Below are 20,274 nucleotides of genomic sequence, written 5' to 3' on the forward strand. Positions count from 1 at the left end.
TGCAGGTGTCGTTCATGCTTTCGTCTCGGATTCTCGACTACCCAGTACCGACAATTCTGCTTATTAACATGACCATTCACGTGAAAATTTGCTTCGTCGCTGAACAGTATGTTTTCAAAGTTGTTAAATCGCTGCATCATTTAGTTCGCAAAATTCAGTCGATTAGCATAGTCCGTATCCTTCAATTCTTGATTCAATTGAATTTTATAGACTTTTAAATGCAAATCTTCCTTTAAAATCAAATGTAAGGACGATTTTTTTATGTTTAAGGCTTGTCTTCGCTTTCGGATGGATAAAGATTGATTTTTTCATCGCGAACTAAACGAGAGCGACCAGAGTTTTGAATTTTAACTGTCGCACCTGTATTCTCGAACATCCCGATCCATTTCCTAATGTTATCGTCACTTGGCGTGGCGTGGCGTGTACGATATTCCGCACGATACAGACGTTGATTGAAACACCGTTACGATAGTGACTAAAACTCCACAAAATGGCGCACGCCACGAACCCTTCCCCGCTTCCTCTCCACAACACCATTGATTCATCGATGGACATTTCTTTATGTGGATTATATACATCTTTCATTCTTGCGTTAAAGAAATGAATCAATGGCGTAATTTTATCCTTATTGATTTGTTGATTGTCACTATTACTAAAGTGTAAGGCACGAAGAATTAAAAGAAATCGATTTCTGCTCATAATTTTCCTAAATATTGGAATTTGAAATAGACAGTTGGTTTTCCAATAATCGTTAAGTCTGTTAAGTTTTATCGTACCAATGTGAAATAAAAGTCCGAGAAAACGTTTCAACTCTTCTCTAGTAACATCTTTCCGCTGTTTTTGTTCTCAATAATGAATTCATAAAACTCTTCCGTGGCGAGAATGTTAAAATATTCAACAGGCGCCTTATTTTCAACATTAATTTTCAAACCTGGTACTCTTACAAATGGTATGTTTTCTCTTCTTGATGCCACTGTTGACCAAGTTTGTCCTTGGGCAACTCCTCATCACTAGATTGACTCGTTTGAGTCAATCTAGAACTCATCATCCGAATCTTCCAAAGCTCTTAACAACTCTTCGTCAGTTAGTTTAACTATAGCCGATCAACGCTGCTCTTAGAGTTAGTTAAGTAATTTGACATTCTGTATTCACTTAAGTTTTACTTTCCACCGATAGTAGCTTTAATTTTATTTCTTTGATATTATAAGATTCAAGTTCGCCGAATTTTGATTACTGTACAACCTTTCCCACCTATATTTCTTTCTAATGTTGAAAACACTCAATAAATGTATTCCTTATATCAGGACCTCGAAAGTTTCCTTAATATTAATCATTATATCCTCGTAGTTATCCAGGAAAAGGAAATAGAACGTTCAGAACCCTTCGCTAAATCTAAATCATCTAATCTCGCGGCCTACTCCACGGAACTCGGCGGAATTCAATATAGAAACAAAGCCACAATTTCAGAATCGTGCATCTATTGTTTTATGTTAGGGTATAAATAGATAGATTGTTGTTGGTGCGGTGAATCTGTACGGGAAGGCCCTTAATGGCTGCTAGAGCGTGAAGCGTGCACATAGTGATCGAAAGAGGAGACTGTTAAAGCCCGGGATTTGATACCATCCAATAGCGTTCCGTTGAGAAAGGGTAAAAATTGTTTAGATTATAATTCATCATAATTATACGAGGGCCTTTTTTCTTCAACCTCCGATTCCATTCCGACATTGTTGACATTCAGGCGTCAGTCGGCGTTGTGTTACAACCACGTAAACATGTCCGCCATTATTGATGCTACCTCCATGTGTAAATTACGAAGTGTGATTCGTTTTCTACAGGCTGAAGGCCATAGTGATGCAGAAATCCATCGGAGAATGAGTCATGTGTATGGGGAAATCTTGAATTCATTGGCAGCAACTTTCATTGAAAAGCTTGTCCACAGATATGACAAATGTTTCAATAACTTCGGTGATTATGTCCAAAATCTTTTGGTAATAAAATTATTTTTTTTATATGAACTTGTCTTTTATTTATAGCCTATCGGTGCTTCTACATTCGTGCGACAAAATTCACCCTTAAAAAGTGGTGACTTTCAAAGATTTGAGGTGTTATACACTATTTGAATACGATTCTTCAAAACGTTGATATCTAACTATGGGTATAGTGTAGACTAATGATTTAAAGTTGTTAATTCCACCCCCGCATAATTGAAAAAATACCCGTAGTTTACCCTTTGCGAATATACGAAAATTACAGAATTTCAAGTTTGTAGCTTTACAGAAATTTTATAAAATAATTAAAAATCAATTTTAGTCACCATCTTTTAAGGTTAACACCTCGAAAAGGGGTGGGATGGGAAAATTTTTTTATAAGAAAGACCCTTCTCAATCATCTCCTGAATTAGGTCGCACGAATTTAGAAACGCCCTGTATACAGTGTACACGAGGAGTCAGGACATGATGGAAATTTTCACATGGGGGTATTTGGGGGAGTATATAGATATAAAACTGTTGATTATAATCATTTTTATATGCGAAAAATAAATCGAAATTTCAATTTCTAATGTGATTTAGTACGGTCATTTTAAAAATTATCAAGTCCCACGACCTGAGGTGGAAGACTAGAACATCCTCTCTACAGTCCGGATTTATCACCCTGTGACTACTAGCAATGTATGCGCACATAATTTTTATGTAACTAATGAGGGGAATTAACAAGAAATATTTTTGATAATAACTGAAAGTAAGTTCGTCTCTATAATAATTGAACCGCCCTCGTATTTTTTCAAACCGTTAAATCGCCCTGTACTAATTTTTTTGTTACTTCCAGTGACATTCTCCGAGATTTTACGGCATATTTCTAGTGAAAGAAAACATCTTAAGTCAGCTTTTCCTTGCGTTTTCGTCGCCTCTTAATTAAAATTAAAGCATTTACATCGCGATCTTGATTTATGGAACTTCCCGAAGCATTTTTAATTAAGAGGTCTGATATCTCGTCGTCGCGTTATGGCAGTTGAAGAATCTCGATAAAAATGACGGTTTTAACACCTCGGCGAAGAGAAAGGATTGAAATTTTGACACAAATTGAAGTGTCAAATTCGTGACGTGTCATTTTCAAATAGAAATTTGTTATTTGAAGTTTTCAAAAACATTTTTTATTTAACATCCATCAAGATTATCGTTACCTTACATCACTGAATATGATTTTACTGATTCTAGATCCGAAACATATCTTATACGAGGGTGGACTTACTTCGCAGTTCAAATAAAATTAAACTAGAGACGGCTGGTCCGATTTGTTTAAATTTTGTACTAGAATTATTTGACATTTGACAACCAACTTGTAGATTGATGAACCTTAAGTCACAAATTAAATTTATGAACGCAACCATAATATTTGACATTTGACAACCAACTATATGTAAATTGATAAATCTTAAGTCACAAATTGAATTTATGAACGCAACCATAATATTTGACATTTGACAACCAACTATTTGTAGATCGATGAACCTTAAGTTTTGTCGTAAATTAAATACCTGAACGCAACCATAATATTTGACATTTGACAACCAGCTATTTGTAGATCGATGAACCTTAAGTCACAATTTGAATTTATGAACGCAACCATAATATTTGACATTGGACAACCAACTATTGTAGATCGATGAACCTCAAGTTTTGTCGTAAATTAAATACCTGAACGCAACCATAATATTTGACAACCAACTATTTGTAGATCGATGAACCTTAAGTTTTGTCGTAAATTAAATACCTGAACGCAACCATAATATTTGACATTTGACAACCAGCTATTTGTAGATCGATGAACCTTAAGTCACAATTTGAATTTATGAACGCAACCATAATATTTGACATTGGACAACCAACTATTGTAGATCGATGAACCTCAAGTTTTGTCGTAAATTAAATACCTGAACGCAACCATAATATTTGACATTTGACAATCAACTATATGGAGATTGATAAATCTTAAGTCACAAATTGAATTTATGAACGCAACCTTAATATGTATTTGATATTTGACAACCAATTAATGTATTGATTCATCTTCTATGTCGATCGATACCTCAAACAAGGAACGCAATCTTCTATCTTTGTGAGTGACGGTTTCCGCTGCGTGCGCGAGAACTTTCTATATTTCGGTAATCCTTTGGACAGTGACATTTCAACATGCGAGTATTTTTGGAACAAAATGAAATTGCAAATGTGTTTGCGAAGCAGTTGTTAGACATTGGAAATCATAAAGTCGCAGTGGACACCTCGACCGGATTCATCACATTATACCCACGGATTTCTGTCACATCACAGACCCAAAAGAGGAGCTTATTCAGCGCGTTTTCCCAGATATAGCGCAACAGTTCAATAACCATAATTGGCTGGGCGAACGAGCCCGAAAAATAAAGATGTCGAGGATGTCAATGCGACCATTCATAATATTCTTCTTGGACAGTTGGTTTCCTTGAAATCAGTCGACATCGTTATGAACCAGAATGACGTAGTCAACTATCCCATGGAGTTTTTAAATTCACTGGAATAGGCTGGATTACTACCTCACAATTTGCAGTTAAAAGTAGTCATCATACTGCGTAACATTAATCAACCTCGACTGTGGAAAGGAACAACACTGGCCGTGAAAAAATCATTGAGGCAACAATCATAAAGGGAAAATACTAAGGAGAGGATTTCTTGATGATTTCAATGGATTCACAATTCGATTTTAAGCGTTTACAATTTCCGGTACGTCTGGCCTTTGCGATAACCATAAATAAATCGCCAGGCCAGTCTTTGGAAGTTTGCGGAATCAACTTGGAAGTTTCGCGCGTTGGAAAACCGTCATTTTTGTTTATTTACGTAACACAAAACATCAGAAAGCTTTAAATTGATCAACAGATTGTACAATAACTGTGTGTGTCTGTCAATATCATGCTGAAAACTTATAAATAGCCAGTATTTCATGAAAACTTTTGTACGTAAGCAATATCATGTGTAAATAATCTAAAATAATAATGAAACTTCATTCATACCGAGCATTTTTGTTCTAAATTTATTTCATACAAAAATTGAGGTATTTTATTTATCGATTGAGGCAGTACGAAGTCTGTTTAGTTAGCAGATGAATAAATAAAAAAAGTTTTGTTATTATTAGCCTTCATTTATTTATTAACGAATTTATTCCTCACCGTACTCTGTGAATACGAGGGTTGCTTCTTATATCTTGACATATGGCAACATTGTGAATATGTTTGACATTTTTAATGGTGAACGTATTCAGAACGTGAGTACATTAAATATTGCTTGAACATTTGGCTTCCAAACAAATTCAGTTGCGTTAGATACTAATTTGAGGATGCTCGTGTCGATTAGCGCAAAGATATGCTGAAAAAATTCGATTGCGATGCTTCAAAAAACGTCTATACGATCGTGACATAATGCATTTTAGTCCACAGTGTTCAATCTAGACAAAAGACCTTAATACAGCCGTTAACTAAACGAAATGCAAACTAGTGAGTCCATTATACTTCGTGTCCAGCTGTTTAGCGAAATCGACAAGAAATCCAGAATGGCACCACCGCAAAATGGAAGAAAGACTCCCTATTATCTCTCCTCAACCACTTTACACCAACATGAGCCGTTGTTAGTTGGCGAACAAGTTTTCTCGTGCTATTCTGGATCAATATCACGTAAGATATACCAGTTCAGCTCTAAGAATTATCATTAAACTATTTTCTTATGAAGTTTCTCTTATTTGGTTTTTTGTACTTCCTCAACATGTTTTTATCTGTTCATTGGGAAGTTTCAAGCACTACAACTGATGGAGGCTTCTTTTGGTTCTTTTAAAAATATTGAGGGAAACCTACACGGTACTTTTTCAATGTTAAGGTTTCATTTAATTTTATTTTGGATTTTGGGTGGTCTAAATTTCCTAATATAACTGTGGTGGTTGATAACTATTGTATATCCAATCGTTTCAAACCTATTTTATTGTTTTTTTTTCCGTTTCTTATGTTGCGGAAGTGAATTTAGTGGCGTAATCAATATTTCCTATTCCTTATTCTAGATATGTGCAAGTTTTACTCACATATATGCTTCTCGTGGTTTTGAGTGAACTATAAATATCCAGTTTTTCGCTTGGTACAACCTCGCCTCGACTCGTTCAATTTCCGATCAGTTTCTAAGTGAGACTAAGTCGAATACGGAGCGTGCGATTGCACTATTCGGTTCACAATCAGTTTATCTAGTTCTATCACCATCCACCATCTTATTTTTCTCCATTTTAATCAATTATTTTCAAGTGACGAATATGCGAGTATGTAGTTATAGTATGCGAAACGTCACAGTGCAACATCAGCTGCCTGTTGAACGTCCATGTTGCCTAATGCGCTAACCACGAGATTGTAAACGTGCGTTTCGACGTTCAGTTAGTTTCATCGAAGCATTTGTTTGCCAGAAGTGTTCGAAACCAATCGCAGAAGACGACAATGCGGGCTCTCATAGATTAATTCAAACGGAAACTTTATTAAACAGTCAAAACATCGAATTGATGGATCATCCGTCGTTCAGTCCTTGTTTGACACCAAATGGTTTCTTTTTATTCCTGCAGATCAAAGTTTTTCAAAATGGTTGTTGTCGAAATTGAAAAAAAGCTTCGTTCAAACGCATGGATTAAAATATTGATCTTAAGGAAAAATATGTTGGAAACCTGAAGCCACATCCAAACTTAGAAGCACCTCTCGTATACCTCGTATTTAGGATTTTCTTGTATACAATGAGGTATGCATATACGGCGATTATATAAATGTGTGTGGGCTTTCGTTATGTCTAAGGCACAAAAGTAATATAAACCAGACAAAACAAGCGACCCATGTTATAATAAAAAAATAAACAATACTTGGTGAAGCGACCAAGCTGTTTTTGTATATTATTCTAACCTTCACAATCGGGGTAGATCGCCGAGACCTGCAACAACAAAAAAAAACATTTTAAAACAATCGTAAATATTGGTAATATACTAATAAACAAATAAAGTGAGGATTTGGTAGTGAATCACGTTTTCTTTAGTATGTTGCTAATACGAGATGGTTACAGAAGTACCAGGCCTGAACCAGAGATGGTAGTAGTTGCTTTAGAAATACCACAATTTATAAAGCATATGTTTCAAGTTTTGAGGACGCCACGTTGTTTATTATTCGTTTGGCAGCGATCAAGAGTGAATTTGTAAGCATAGAAAAAATTGGTCATCGTTATTTGACACAATATTTGTATTTGAAAGGCATCAGCCCAACCAATATAAAAGCTGAACTAGATTCTACTCTGGGAGAGACTGCTCCTTCGTTATCTACAGTAAAATATTGGTTAGCAGAATTTAAACGAGGTGGTACGACCTTCGAAGACCAGCATCGCAGTGGTCGACCAAATGAGGTGACGACTCCAGAAATGTTGAAGAAAATCCATAAAACGGTACTGGATGATCGTCGACTGAGAGTACGCAAGCTAGCAGATATAGTAGGCATTCCAAAAAGTTCATATTAACTGAAAATTTAGAAATGAGAAAGCTGTGAGGAAGATGAGTGCCGCGTTTGCTCACAATGGAACAAAAACAACGTCCTGAAGATGTTTGGCAATGTTTCACAAAAATTTTTGCCGTACCATAGCCATGGATGAAATGTGGATCCATCCTTTCACACCCGAAACAAAAGAACAATCAAAACAATGGACTGAAAAGAGAGAACTGGTTTCAAAGAAGGTTGAGACCCGATCCATCTGCGGGCAAGATCATGGCGTTGGTTTTTTGTGATGTCGGGAAGATTGAAATGCTTATCTTACCACATATTAGTGGGAAATAGTGTTTTTAGTTTTGTAGAATTTTCAAAATTGCATCAATCAAGTGCAGGATTATACTTACAACGTCATATTAACCAAAGGATATTAAGGATATTTTCAGAAAATGGCTAGAAAATAGCTCAATCCACACAGGGGTTAGTTATAAATTTGATTGAATATTTTGAGATGGATAAAAACAGCGGCGGACCTTTTCACCTAGTCAAAGACAACTGGCAAGTATGCTGAAAGTATGTGTAAAAACGGCATGTTCCGATGAAAAAAGAAGGAAAATAATCCAACATCCAATAATCCAAAATAATCCCCCCAAAAAATCAAAAAGTTTAAATTTAATTTAGTTGAGAGGACACCCAGTTGGTAGATTAAATATTGTACGTAAACTACTAAGTATGTATCTACTTATATAAAATCCAAGCCTTTCTACTATAGCTTCGAATTCGGAAAATGTATCGAGGACGTAATTAATTAAGTGCTCCATATTTTACAATGCAAAAAAATGCACAATCACTTGCCAATTGGAATCAAATCGATATCATCTTTTCCCGCATTCCGCAGTAATTTACTGGAAACCACTTTAGGGTCGCCTTTCCACGTCAAAAACGGATGAAAATATCAAAAAAGTTGATAATCTTGTTCGATTTTATCGTTAGCTAAGTATTCATGTCATAGGAATTGACAAAGAACGGTAAATGCGGTAAATTTTACATGAAAATTTGAACAAAATTACATTTGAACAAGAAATTAGCAAAAATATTTGCATTGATGCTTCGAATGCGGTAGAAAATGACTCAAACTTATGACGAATCAAACCTGTATTAAAATATTTGAGTCAGTTGAAGTTGTGAAAGATAAAACTGCGCGCGTCTTGAAATAACGCACAGAAAAAGACTTCCTGCACTATTATTCACCACAATTGCCACTTTTGGGGTTCTGAGAACTCAAATGTGATTGTAGACAAACAAATGAATCCACAACTTGCCACTGTTTGGTGTGCATTTTGGATTGGAGGCATAATTCGACCATAGAAGTGATTTCTTTAAATGATTGAAAAATTCTGACTCTTCCTTCCTTATTGAATCCATTTGCCCAATTTCAGAAAGATCGTTGCACGGTTACCTACTTAGTAACGCGGAACACGACCTTTACCTACCTACTCCACGTTCAGAAGTAGTTAACGGCTCGATATTTTACAATGAAAAAAAATGTACAATCACTTGCCGATTGGAACCAAATCTATATCATCGTTTTCTGCATTTCGCAATAATTTGATGGCATATTTACTGGAAAGTGTCTGGTTTTCTTTGCTATGGACTTATTATCTATTACTATAACCTATCATACTCGTTGTGGTGTTGTTCTATATATTGAAATTTTATTGTATTTATATTTGTTTTTTAGTTTTTACGAGCTTTCTCTCTCATAACCTCTCGACAGATTTGTCATTTTATTCTATTTCTATTTATATCAAAAGTCGCGCGATAAAATAAACTGTACGTGTTATGAATTTTGTGTACCGCTTCATCATAAAGCAATATACACTTCGTTTTCTCTATTACCCAGAAGAAGATTTCAGAAAAAATATTTTCTTTCCAAGCTTTTGTAAAGTTTTCTTAACAAATTATATCCAAAGATGGGGCGGAAAAAATGTCCGACTACGTAGGGTCGTTGATAGAAAAAACAACGAATTTATTATCCCGAACCAATAAGGGTATATCACTTCTTTCTCGTACACGCATCGTTTAAAAGACAAACAGCCAAATTGGCAGGTCATGTTGAAAACAAAACACGTTCGGAATAACGCAGTTGACTGAAATTGATCCCCATTCGTTCTATTTTACAAGTAGAATCCTTAAATATGTCCTTTTTCTCTTTTTTTTTTAAAGCGGAAGGATAGTGAAGTTTCTATATAATCGCGTTTTGTTCCGGCTGAAGAAAAAGGTTCCGCATGGTTCTTCCTTCTATGCTCTAAGCTGTCCAAGTATCTGGTCAACTTTGGATCGCCTATGAGTCGAATTCTGTATTGAGTCGAGCATCTTCAGGGTATACTTGGGAGCCGAGCTCCAAATGTGCGAGCAATATTCCAAATATGGACGAATCTGGAACTTGTGGAGGATCAGAAGCTGTTGCGGAGTATATAGCTTTTTGATCTTGAAGAGAGTTCCAAATTTTCGTGAAGCTGCCTTAGCTAATTCGACCAGGTGACTATACCAGGACATTCGACTCCCAATCTCAACACCCAACAATCGAATTGGGGTGATGGTGATATTTTATGTCCAGACATGACCAAATTCTAAGACGCAGCGCCAACCTTTTTTGTAAAAACAGCAGCCTAGTTCTTTGCAGCGTCGGATTTAGGAAGTGTCTATGGGAGGGCTAATTTGATCATTTATATTAAAAACAATATTGGATCCATAGCAGGTTGATTTTGATTTTGAAATGGTCCCATTACTTCTTGATCCAAAGCTGGTTCTTTACAGCATTAAACTCAATCAGATTGCTTCTAAATCAGCCCAGAATTCTTCAAATATAGTTATTGATAGAGGTAATCTGTTGCTGCGTACGGATTTCGATGTTAGGCAAGTTTATTGAGGCCGCTAAATTGTTTATCGCTGTCTAATGTATCCTATTCAAAAAACGCTTTGACTACTTTGGGGGGTTTCTGTTTCTCTGGTTTTCGGTAGCTTGGATTCCTTGTACTGCATCCTGGTGTTGTATTTCTATTTTTCCGATATCCTGCTTATGGGGGTCTTTGATTTTTGGACTTGGGTTTCTTAGATCCTGTTTGCAGAATATATTTAGGGACTAGGATCCTGCTGTTTGGATTCGTCTTTACTGGAATCCTATTTGCAGGATTCCTGTTTTGTTGATATCCTGTTTTACAGAAATCCTGTTATTTGGATTCCTCTTCACCATGTTGGAGTTTACTGAGATCCTGTTTGATTGGTAAGTTTTTACGATTCCCTGTGTTCTGATTCTATTCGCAGGACCCTGTTTGATGGATTCCTGTTTTGTTGATATCCTGTTGTTTGAATCCCTGTTGTTGGTCTCGAAATTCTTAGATTTCTGTTTGCTGAATCGATTTGCAGAATTTCTATTCACTAAATGCCCTCAATGACTGGTATAGTAATAAATTATGTTCGATAAAATTGTATTATTTAGAAAATAACATAAGGAATTTCATTAATTCTAAATTGAGTTACCCTGGTGAAAAAACTGTCTAAGATGCTTCTTCGAAGTTCGATTTTTCCTTGAAGAGTGCTAAAACGTGTCCTTTATATCCCGACCGCCATCGCCGACATATTTCACTTTTTTACAGCAACTTCTTACAGTCATTCCCAGAGCTAACAAACGAAGAATTTAAATTTTTTGTTTATTGCGTTCTCGTATACGGGAGATGGTTTTACTAACTTGTTATTGGGCCTAAAAGTTATTTTATTAGATTTTCCATGAAATGTGACGAAATACATTACGATAATATGCGCCATCTATTAGAAGACATTTCTAATTATAAGATTAAATCTTGATTCAATAATCGATAGAGAAAATATTGATGACACTTACGAGGATGGTACCAGAATATTCTTCAACGTAATCTCCTTTTAGCTCCACGCCCCACGCATAAATTTGGCGAATAGGGTGTATGAGTTAGTAATGCAAACTTTAATTTCGGCCATTGCAATAACTGTTGTATGTGCTGGTGCATTGTCTTGATGAAACAACACTTTCTTCTTAGCTAAATGCGGCGTTTTTGCTTGATTTTCTCCCTCAAACGTTGCAATAATACTAGCCGTCGATGGTTTTTCCTTTTTCAAGATATTCAATGGAAATTATCCCATACGCATCCCAAAAAACCGACGTCATGACCTAGTTGCTTACTTTGGAGCCGGCTCTCCCTTTACAGTCCTTTGTTTTGATTGTTTTTTTGTTTTGGATGTGAAGTTCCATCCATGCTTATGAAACGGTGCAGAATTGAAAACATCCCCACCACGCTGTTTTTGTTCCATTGTGAGCAAACGCGTCACCCATCTTGGGCACAGCTTTCTCATGTCTAAATTTTCAGATAATATGCGATGTACAGCACTTTTTGAAATGTCTACTATTTCTGCTAGTCTATAAAGACATAAAAAAGTATTTTTTGAAAAAATCAAATAAAAAGAATCCAAAATTACCTGACCTGTATACAAATTTATACTTTGGTAATGGTAATTACTAGTATTTTTCTTGAAAAGAACATTACTTAGACTGATACTGATACTATTGGTTATAATTTTCTAATCATTTGGGTATCTTCAAAGAATACTAGTTTATGAACTTTCTAGTTGTGGGATTGTAGCAATCAAACACCAAAATGTTTGTAATATATGTTTGCCTATCGAGTAGGTCTTGCAAAAATTGCTCTGGGTGGGATTATGTCGGAATAGCATTTGCCGTCATAGTATCGGTAATACCAAGTTTCTAGTCAACTCTGGATAAGTCGAATTGAGTCGAGCATCCTCTGGATATGGACCTAGCGATACGCAACATCTTAAACATGTTAACAACATTCGAAATCTGGGTCTTTACTGGACTAAATTTGATACTTGTTTATGTTTATGTTTATCAATTTTACTTTGAAGGGAATTCAAATTATTCAACTGACTTATTAAAAGGAAAGAATGTTGTACTTGGCGAAAGATATGAGTACTTTAATAAATAACAAATATCGAGATCAATTTGTGCCATAAATACCCTCCTAGGACGTTTCGAATTATTTAAATGTAAATGTACCTATTTAAACAATTCCCGTTTATTTTCCCCGACTTCCATAATTCTTTCGTTCTCAACGAATTATTTCAAAATTACAGTTCCTGTGATTAATTGAGCAATCACACCCCCGAAATCTCGCATATATATGTCTCGCAATTTCTTTCATAAATCACCACCGTAGCGTACAAAAAACCGACCGGGAAAAAAGCCATATTGTCAAAATCCATCTCGCGGCATTTGTCCGTATTTAAACGTGAACTTATTACATATCTTTTTGTCTCATTTTTTTTCGTAAAATTGAGTGAATACTGTTTTCGTTCATTTTATGCAGATGCTGATGGGTTTTATGACGTGAAGACCAGATTTGTAGGAAACCAGGACCGTCACCAATTCTTTCCAACCTCCACCTGTGGATAGTTACATTTACGAAATTACGTGACAAAATTAATAGTAGAAAAAAAAAACAACGCCATAGTGTTCTAGGAGTTGGATAAAAGTTATGTGCATAAAATTCAACATTTTTTGTTTATGCGTTATTTTTTTAAACAATAAAAATTCCAAAAAATCGATACAAATTTTGTTTTTTGCGTTTTGCGCTGAATCTATGCAAAACTCGTTTTTGTTACTTAGGGCAATATTGTAGAGAATTGAAAAATCTTCAAAATAAGCTTTTATAAAATAAATTTCGATAACTTGTTGTTTAGATAATTTAACCGAAAGGTGAAAAAATTTAATTTTTTAAATTGTTTATAATTTGTTTAATTTTAAATATAAAGGTTTCTTATTCACTGAAAACCGACATCTCGATGTTCTTAATCAATACTCTAAAGATAGGCCCTGTGGCCCCAATAGTTTTTGCAAAATAACAATTAAACCATAGGAGGTCCTTTTTTTCAAAGGGCCATTCTTGCTCACCGGATAATCCTATCATTATTTGGAAAATCGCGTTGGAAAGAAGAATAGTTGAACTAAAAATCCCTCGTCTCAGTTTTTTGAATTTTTTTGTTGGCCTCAAAAAAAATTTATTGTCTTTTAATTAATAACATTTTATAAAAATGTCTTATTCGGAAAGCTGGCAGTTTAATTTGGGGCGAAGTTAGACATTTTTTTTTAAAAACACTGCGGCTTTGTTTTTCAATATTAAGGAATGTTTTTTGCGTCATTTTGTAGGGAAAGCTTCAATAACCTATCATTGAAAATGTGCAGTATAAGGGACACTGTGCCACAATTAATTATCTCAGTAACTATTGGGCCGATTTTGATTCTAAAGTACCGTACGAAACGACAAAGGTAAAAACAAATATCTTCTCTTACTTAATCTTTCTATTTCAAATTATATATATATATTAGATCAGAATCGACTCAGATATTACTCAAATTAAACGACGATGTTAACTTCACGATTCGCGGGAGAAAAAATCACTTAGAACACCTGGAAGTAGTAGAACCAACCAGAAAACGATCAAAGCAGGAACTGGTGACTGATCGCCCACACATCGGGGCAATATACTGATAAGAATCATTGCAAAAAGTTGTGGACAACACCATCAGACAAGCATCACCATCAGTAAGATGTCGAGGAAACCAGGGTGGACTACAACAGACATTTAATGTTAAACCACGACTAGAAGTGAACAGAACAACAAGACCAAGAGCAAAGAAATAAGAATTAACCTTAACTTGAAACTAACAGGCTTTTGATTTGGGGTGTATTGAGCTTGAAGTAATTTTTAGTTGTGTATGATTTGCTCCTTCTAGCAGCTGCGGAAAAGGACAAAATAAAAGAAAAAAAAAATAGTAAATGAATCAAAAAAGAGAATAGAGAAAAAAGACCAAACCACCCCATCAGATAAAATGGGGGTGTAGTAGAAGAATTCTATTCGAAAAAATTAACATAGAGCAGTTGAATTGAACTTAAAGAAGACATCGGTTCTAAATTTGAAACAAGCCGGACCTGATTACCAAAAAAAATTTGAATAAGAAAGAAAGTGTCTGGTGGGGTGCGTATACACTGCACAGGCAGTATTATCCTTCCCATCTGAATGAATTTTCTAAATGGAGTTTTCGACTCTATACGATTGATAAGAAAGGAAACCCTGATTGGAACCAGTAGGCCGTGAAAGCCGTTTTTCGGTTTTGTTACTGCGATTTCAATCTCTGAAACGCATCGTCGACGTCGGGGTGCCGCCGACGTCCATCGTCGATGATAGATGTTCGAAAAAAAAATGATAAATAGAAAAAGAATGTGTTTCATGATAAGAGTGGCACTTGTGGCGAAGGGTTATTTGTTTCAATAACTTTTGTTTAAATGAAATAATCACTGTTCATGTAATAAGGTACTATCGAATCCATTAAATAAGTATCAGAAATCATTATAATAGAAAAGAACTGTAGCTATATTAGAACCTGAGATATAGATCTTTGAATGTAGAAAAGTTGCCAAAACCTAGAAAAATCCATAACTCCACATTGAATGTCCGCGCCTAGCTCCTCTCCAACTCAACCGATTTAAGTGTTCGAAAACTCAAAAGAAAGAAGGTGTTTCAGCGAGTGTTCTTAAACTAAAACAAACTCTGTAGCTATATTAGAACCTGAGATATAGATCTTTGATTGTAGAAAAATTGCCAAAAACCTAGAAAAATCCAAAACTCCACATTGAATGTCCGCGCCTAGCTCCTCTCCAACTCAACCGATTTAAGTGTTCAAAAACTCAAAAGAAAGAAGGTGTTTCAGCGAGTGTTCTTAAACTAAAACAAACTCTGTAGCTATATTAGAACCTGAGATATAGATCTTTAATTGTAGAAAAATTGCCAAAAACCTACAAAAATCCATAACTCCACATTGAATGTCCGCGCCTAGCACCTCTCCAACTCAACCGATCTAAGTGTCCAAAACCTCAAAAAAAAGAAGATGTTTCAGCGAGTGTTCTTAAACTAAAACGAAGTCTCTATCTTGAATAGAACATGAGATATTGAGGATAAAACGTGTGTATGAGAAAAGCTCCCATAAGTAATGTACAGGGGAAAATCGCATTTGAGTATAACTTGAGAATGGTGAAAATTAGATGAAATCCGTTGGTTGATGGCTGATTTGTGCATCAATACCTTTCATTGAAAAAAAAAATTAAGCAAATCGGTTGGGTAGAACGCCTGAACGGACTCGGAATGGAAATCATCAATTTTTTTAATATATAAGATTCTTAATGAACATTATCAGTCTGCTTCGTTATTCACGCTTGCCGAAGTTTCTACTATAAGCATTTGCTTGTTCAATTTAAAGAAATTTTTTATTATTGTTCACTTAAATCTAAATTTGATTTAATAATAACGACACCAGATTTAAAATGGCAGCAGAAGCTGACACTTTGACATTAATACATGAGAATTTTTTTCTTTTTGATTTTGAATTTTATATTTAAGGATTTAAATGTCTCACAATGAAAAAAAAGTGTTTTGCTGACAAATAAGCAACTAAGAATAGTTGAGAAAAGAATAAATAAAGAAAAATGTCTTTTCTTGAATAGTATGGTATACAGGGTGTCCCACGAAGAGTTAAAGCTATCTGTATATATCTGTCAAAATACTTATAGTTAAATATTCAAAATTTCTAGGTTTGGGTTTTCGGATACGATCTATTTAACTTTAATTTTAAATAGAACACCCTGTATATTAATACATCTTTGAAAACTCCGTAAAATTTTAGTATACTTTTGTCTTAAAACTTTTTTCGAAAAATGCATACTTTTTGAGTTATTAATTTTTTTTAAAAAAATATTTTACTGTTGCAGACCCTTATAAATTATTTTTTTGCCAGAATACCCTCAAAGACATGGAAATGATTTCTATTCGGTTGCTTTTAACAAGGTCAGATGTTTTTGAATCTATGCATCTAAATTTTCCATTTTATACAGGGGGTATATAAAATGTGTTCAAAGTTTAACTACATAGATATCAAATTTCTTTATTTTTTTTTTTAATAGAACCACCCAGTTTTTTCTATTTTAATGCATTCAGGGATAAACAATTCAAAAGGCAAATTCATGTATACTTTCAACGATTGACTAATGACAGTTAAATAAGTGTCATTTATTACAAAGACTATTAAAATTTGTTAAAAAATACCGACCACACCTGTATCTCTAAAAATTTACAGAAAACATTTAATATCTGGATAACGATAAGGTTTAGGTATAGAAAAGTATACATGAATTTGCCTTATTTTTTACCCCTGAATGCATTCAAATAGAAAAAACCGGGTGGTTCTATTTAAAAAAATTGAGAAATTTCATATTTATGAAGTTAAATTTTTAATACTTTTTATACACACCCTGTATAAAAGGAAAAATTTTTCAACATAGATTCAAATACGTCTGACCTTGCTTAAAGCAACCGATCAGAAACCATTTTCATATCTTTAAGGGTATCCTCGTAAAAAACTAATTTATAAGGGTCTGCAATGGTCAATTTTTTTACAAAAAAATCATTAACTCAAAAAGTATGCATTTTTCCAGAAAAGTTTTTAGACAAAAGTATACTAAAATTTCACGTATATTTCAAAAATGTAATAATATACAGGGTGTTCCATTTAAAATAACAAAGTTACAGTCGATTTCCGTTAGAACCGTAGAAATTTTCATGATTTTACCTAATACAGATAGTTTTAACTCGTCGTGGTACACCCTGTATATATGACTGATGCTTACACTAAAATTTTTGCATCTAGTATTTCCCCATCGCATATCAAACTCAAGACGGTACGATAGACGTCATCCCGAAACCAACCGCGTTGCCTTTAGCGAGATCCGTTTTCAGAAGTGGGATATGCCTCGTCAGGTGTCAGTTTTCCCTCTGCTATCACCTTACGTATAATCACGCCGTATCAAAGATAGTGGTTCCATATGATATTCAACGAAGCAAAATGAGATTCATTAGAAAAGACGGCGATGTATTAGTGAAGAAGCTTATAACGTGTAATACAAAACAGTATCTTTTCCCTGTCCATTTTAATTCAATTTTATTTTATGACCACTCTGTAAATTTAATAATTATGTAATTATATCAAACAAACAATGAAATTCCATGAAAGGGTGAAAGGATATCTTGTTCTTCTTTTGCTATCAATTAATGGATGTTTGCGATCGTTTCTATCTCTGATGGTATGAATTAATTTTCCTGTGGTGCTTTTCCCTTTCCAATTTATGATATTGTGGAGGCACGACATCCTCTTTCTGCCCAATCCCCTTCTTTCGTCTATTTTTCCTTCTATCAAGAGGATGGTCCCAGAAGCACCTGGCAAAACAAAGAAAACACAAAAATTTTGGAAAAAAAATATATTTATTTTTCAACGTAATCTCCATTTAGCTCCATACACTTCCCCCAGCGAAGTTCGATCATTTTAATACCTTTTTTATAATAAGAATCGTCAAGCTCCTCAAAATAGCAATTAACTGCTGACATTACCTCTTTATTGTTGGAAAATCTTTGACCACCGCGTCATTTTTCAGTTTTTCAATTGGCACAATCCTTGCCGTTGATAGTTTCTTCTTTTTCAACATAGTCAATGAAAATTATCCCACGCGCGTTCCAAAAAACCGACGCTAAAACTTTGCCAGGAGATGGAACGGTCTTTGCCTTCTTTGGAGCCGGTTCTCCACTTTCAGTCCATTGTTTTGATTGTTATTTTGTTTTGGGTTTGAAGTGATGGACCCACATTTAATCCATGGTTATGAAAAGGTGCAAAAATTCGGCTTCATTTCCTAGAAACATCTTCACGATGCTGCTTTTGTCCCATTGTGAGCAAACGGCGGCACCCATCTTCCTCACAGCTTTCCCATGTCTAAATTTTCAGTTAATATGAACTTTTTGAAATGCCCTCTATATCTGCTTGCTCGCCCACTTTCAATCGACGATCATCCAGTACCGCTTTGTGGATTTTCTTCAACATTTCTTGATCGACCACTGCAGGTCGTTTGGCCCTGTTTAAACTCTGCTACCTAATCTTTTACTAATGAATGAATCTAGTTCAGCGTTTGTATTAGATGGAATAAAGCCTTTCAAATCGAATTATTGTGTTCCATAACGATGACCAATCTTTTCCATGTTTACAAATTCACTGAAAGCGTTCACTATTTCACGTTTTCTTCATATTCTCCTCAGAACGTCTTCGTTGGTTTTTCTTTCCTGTCCACGGAACACTCAAAATTTTAAATAAATCCATATATCAAACGCCTCCAATCTGTAAACTTTCAATGCCCAGCCTTCTAAACCGTACATTGAAAAGAACCAAGCATTTTGTGAAACTTATTTTGAGGTTGAGGTCAAAGTCAGAATTGGTAACTCAAAGATTGTCTTCTTCAAAGCTCAATTATGCCTTCACTGCCGCCAAAGTATCAATGTGCCAGGTGCAGTTATTCATCGCCAAATAACAAAAAGTTTGACGAATACATTAGTTTTAAATAATTCATGAAAAACTGTTTTCGTTTTTTGGATAAATATGAAGAAAAAAACAGAATTTGGAAGATAACGAAGAGAACAAGAGAACAGAAAAAAAGGAGGATAGAAGAAAAGCATAGAGAAAAAAATAATTAGTAGTAATTAAAGCTTGGGATGAAAGAAAATAAATGAAGAACAGCAACATAAAGAAGAAGAAATACAACAAAACAGAAAGAATAAGAAGAATAAACGAACGAAAATAGAAAGAACTACAAGAGATCGACGCGATGAAGAAAGTTTTTACTATAAATTATAACAAAATTTGCAAATAAATAAACTATTTTGGTACCACTGCGATGAAACGAAACGAAAAAATTACTCACAAAGTCGAAGTCAACAACATTCTAAACTTATTATACGAGGTGTGGTTATTAAACAACGAGACTGGTAGAAGTCGCACAGTACAAGATCCGGTCAATAAACAGGGTGTTCTACACGAGCAGGCGTATTGTCTTGACGATGAAGCTACAACTTCTCCTTCTAAAATTCGGGTAATTTTTTTTCTTATCCTTTCACGGATCTCAGTAGGAACTTAAAGATAATGATCTTAATCACCAATTTCACCTTCAGGAGCCCAGTGAAGATACGTAATTCCGTGAATATCGAAAAAAACAATCATCATTGCTATGAATTTTGAAGTTGGACTATTGCAGTGCATGAATTGACGCTTTGTTTTAGGATCATAGGTAAAAAACAAAGATTCGTCACATGTTATCATCTTTTCTAATGAATTTGAGTCACCTTACTCATATTGTCGCGAGTTTCTAGTTTCTTTGTCAATGTAGTTTCATGTGAAATTTCACAACAGCCCGTTGCTCCTAAACAAACGAAGACCACGGCTAAACTGGTTTGTCCACGGAAAGGGTAGACATCGTATTCTAAAGAGTAGGTTCCAGGCTGACTGTCGCTTATTTTTGTGCGCTAGCGTATTTTTTCTGTAGCAGCGCTGACGAGTTCGTTTCTACAATAACTTCTATCTTCTTTTATTTATTCAAAAGTAAATACAGTTGACTTTAATGTTTTTTTGACAATACCAAAGAGAATATACAGTGTTTTTCAACTATACTTGTTCATTTCATAAAGAGATTTGGAGTTTAAATATGGATTTATGCTAAATTACATTCGAAGCAACTTGTAATGATTGATCAAATAAGCTACAACACTATGCCTGCCTCAAC

At 34.8% G+C, this 20,274-nt stretch overlaps 1 protein-coding gene across 2 annotated transcripts in view; it reads right to left on the reverse strand.

The window, feature by feature from the left end:
- LOC130891816 (polyhomeotic-like protein 1) overlaps nucleotides 1–20,274 on the reverse strand; it is a 239,321-nt gene that overhangs the window by 179,628 nt on the left and 39,419 nt on the right. Inside the window, exon 2 of one of the 2 annotated variants that reach the window (XM_057796823.1) lies at nucleotides 6,950–6,977. The exons of the other annotated variant lie outside the window; for it this stretch is intronic. The gene's annotated coding sequence lies outside the window, so the exon portion shown is untranslated. The remainder of the gene's footprint in view (nucleotides 1–6,949; nucleotides 6,978–20,274) is intronic. 2 annotated transcript variants of the gene reach the window in all.

Source organism: Diorhabda carinulata, chromosome 3 (assembly GCF_026250575.1).
Source record: "Diorhabda carinulata isolate Delta chromosome 3, icDioCari1.1, whole genome shotgun sequence".
NCBI lineage: Eukaryota > Metazoa > Arthropoda > Insecta > Coleoptera > Chrysomelidae > Diorhabda > Diorhabda carinulata.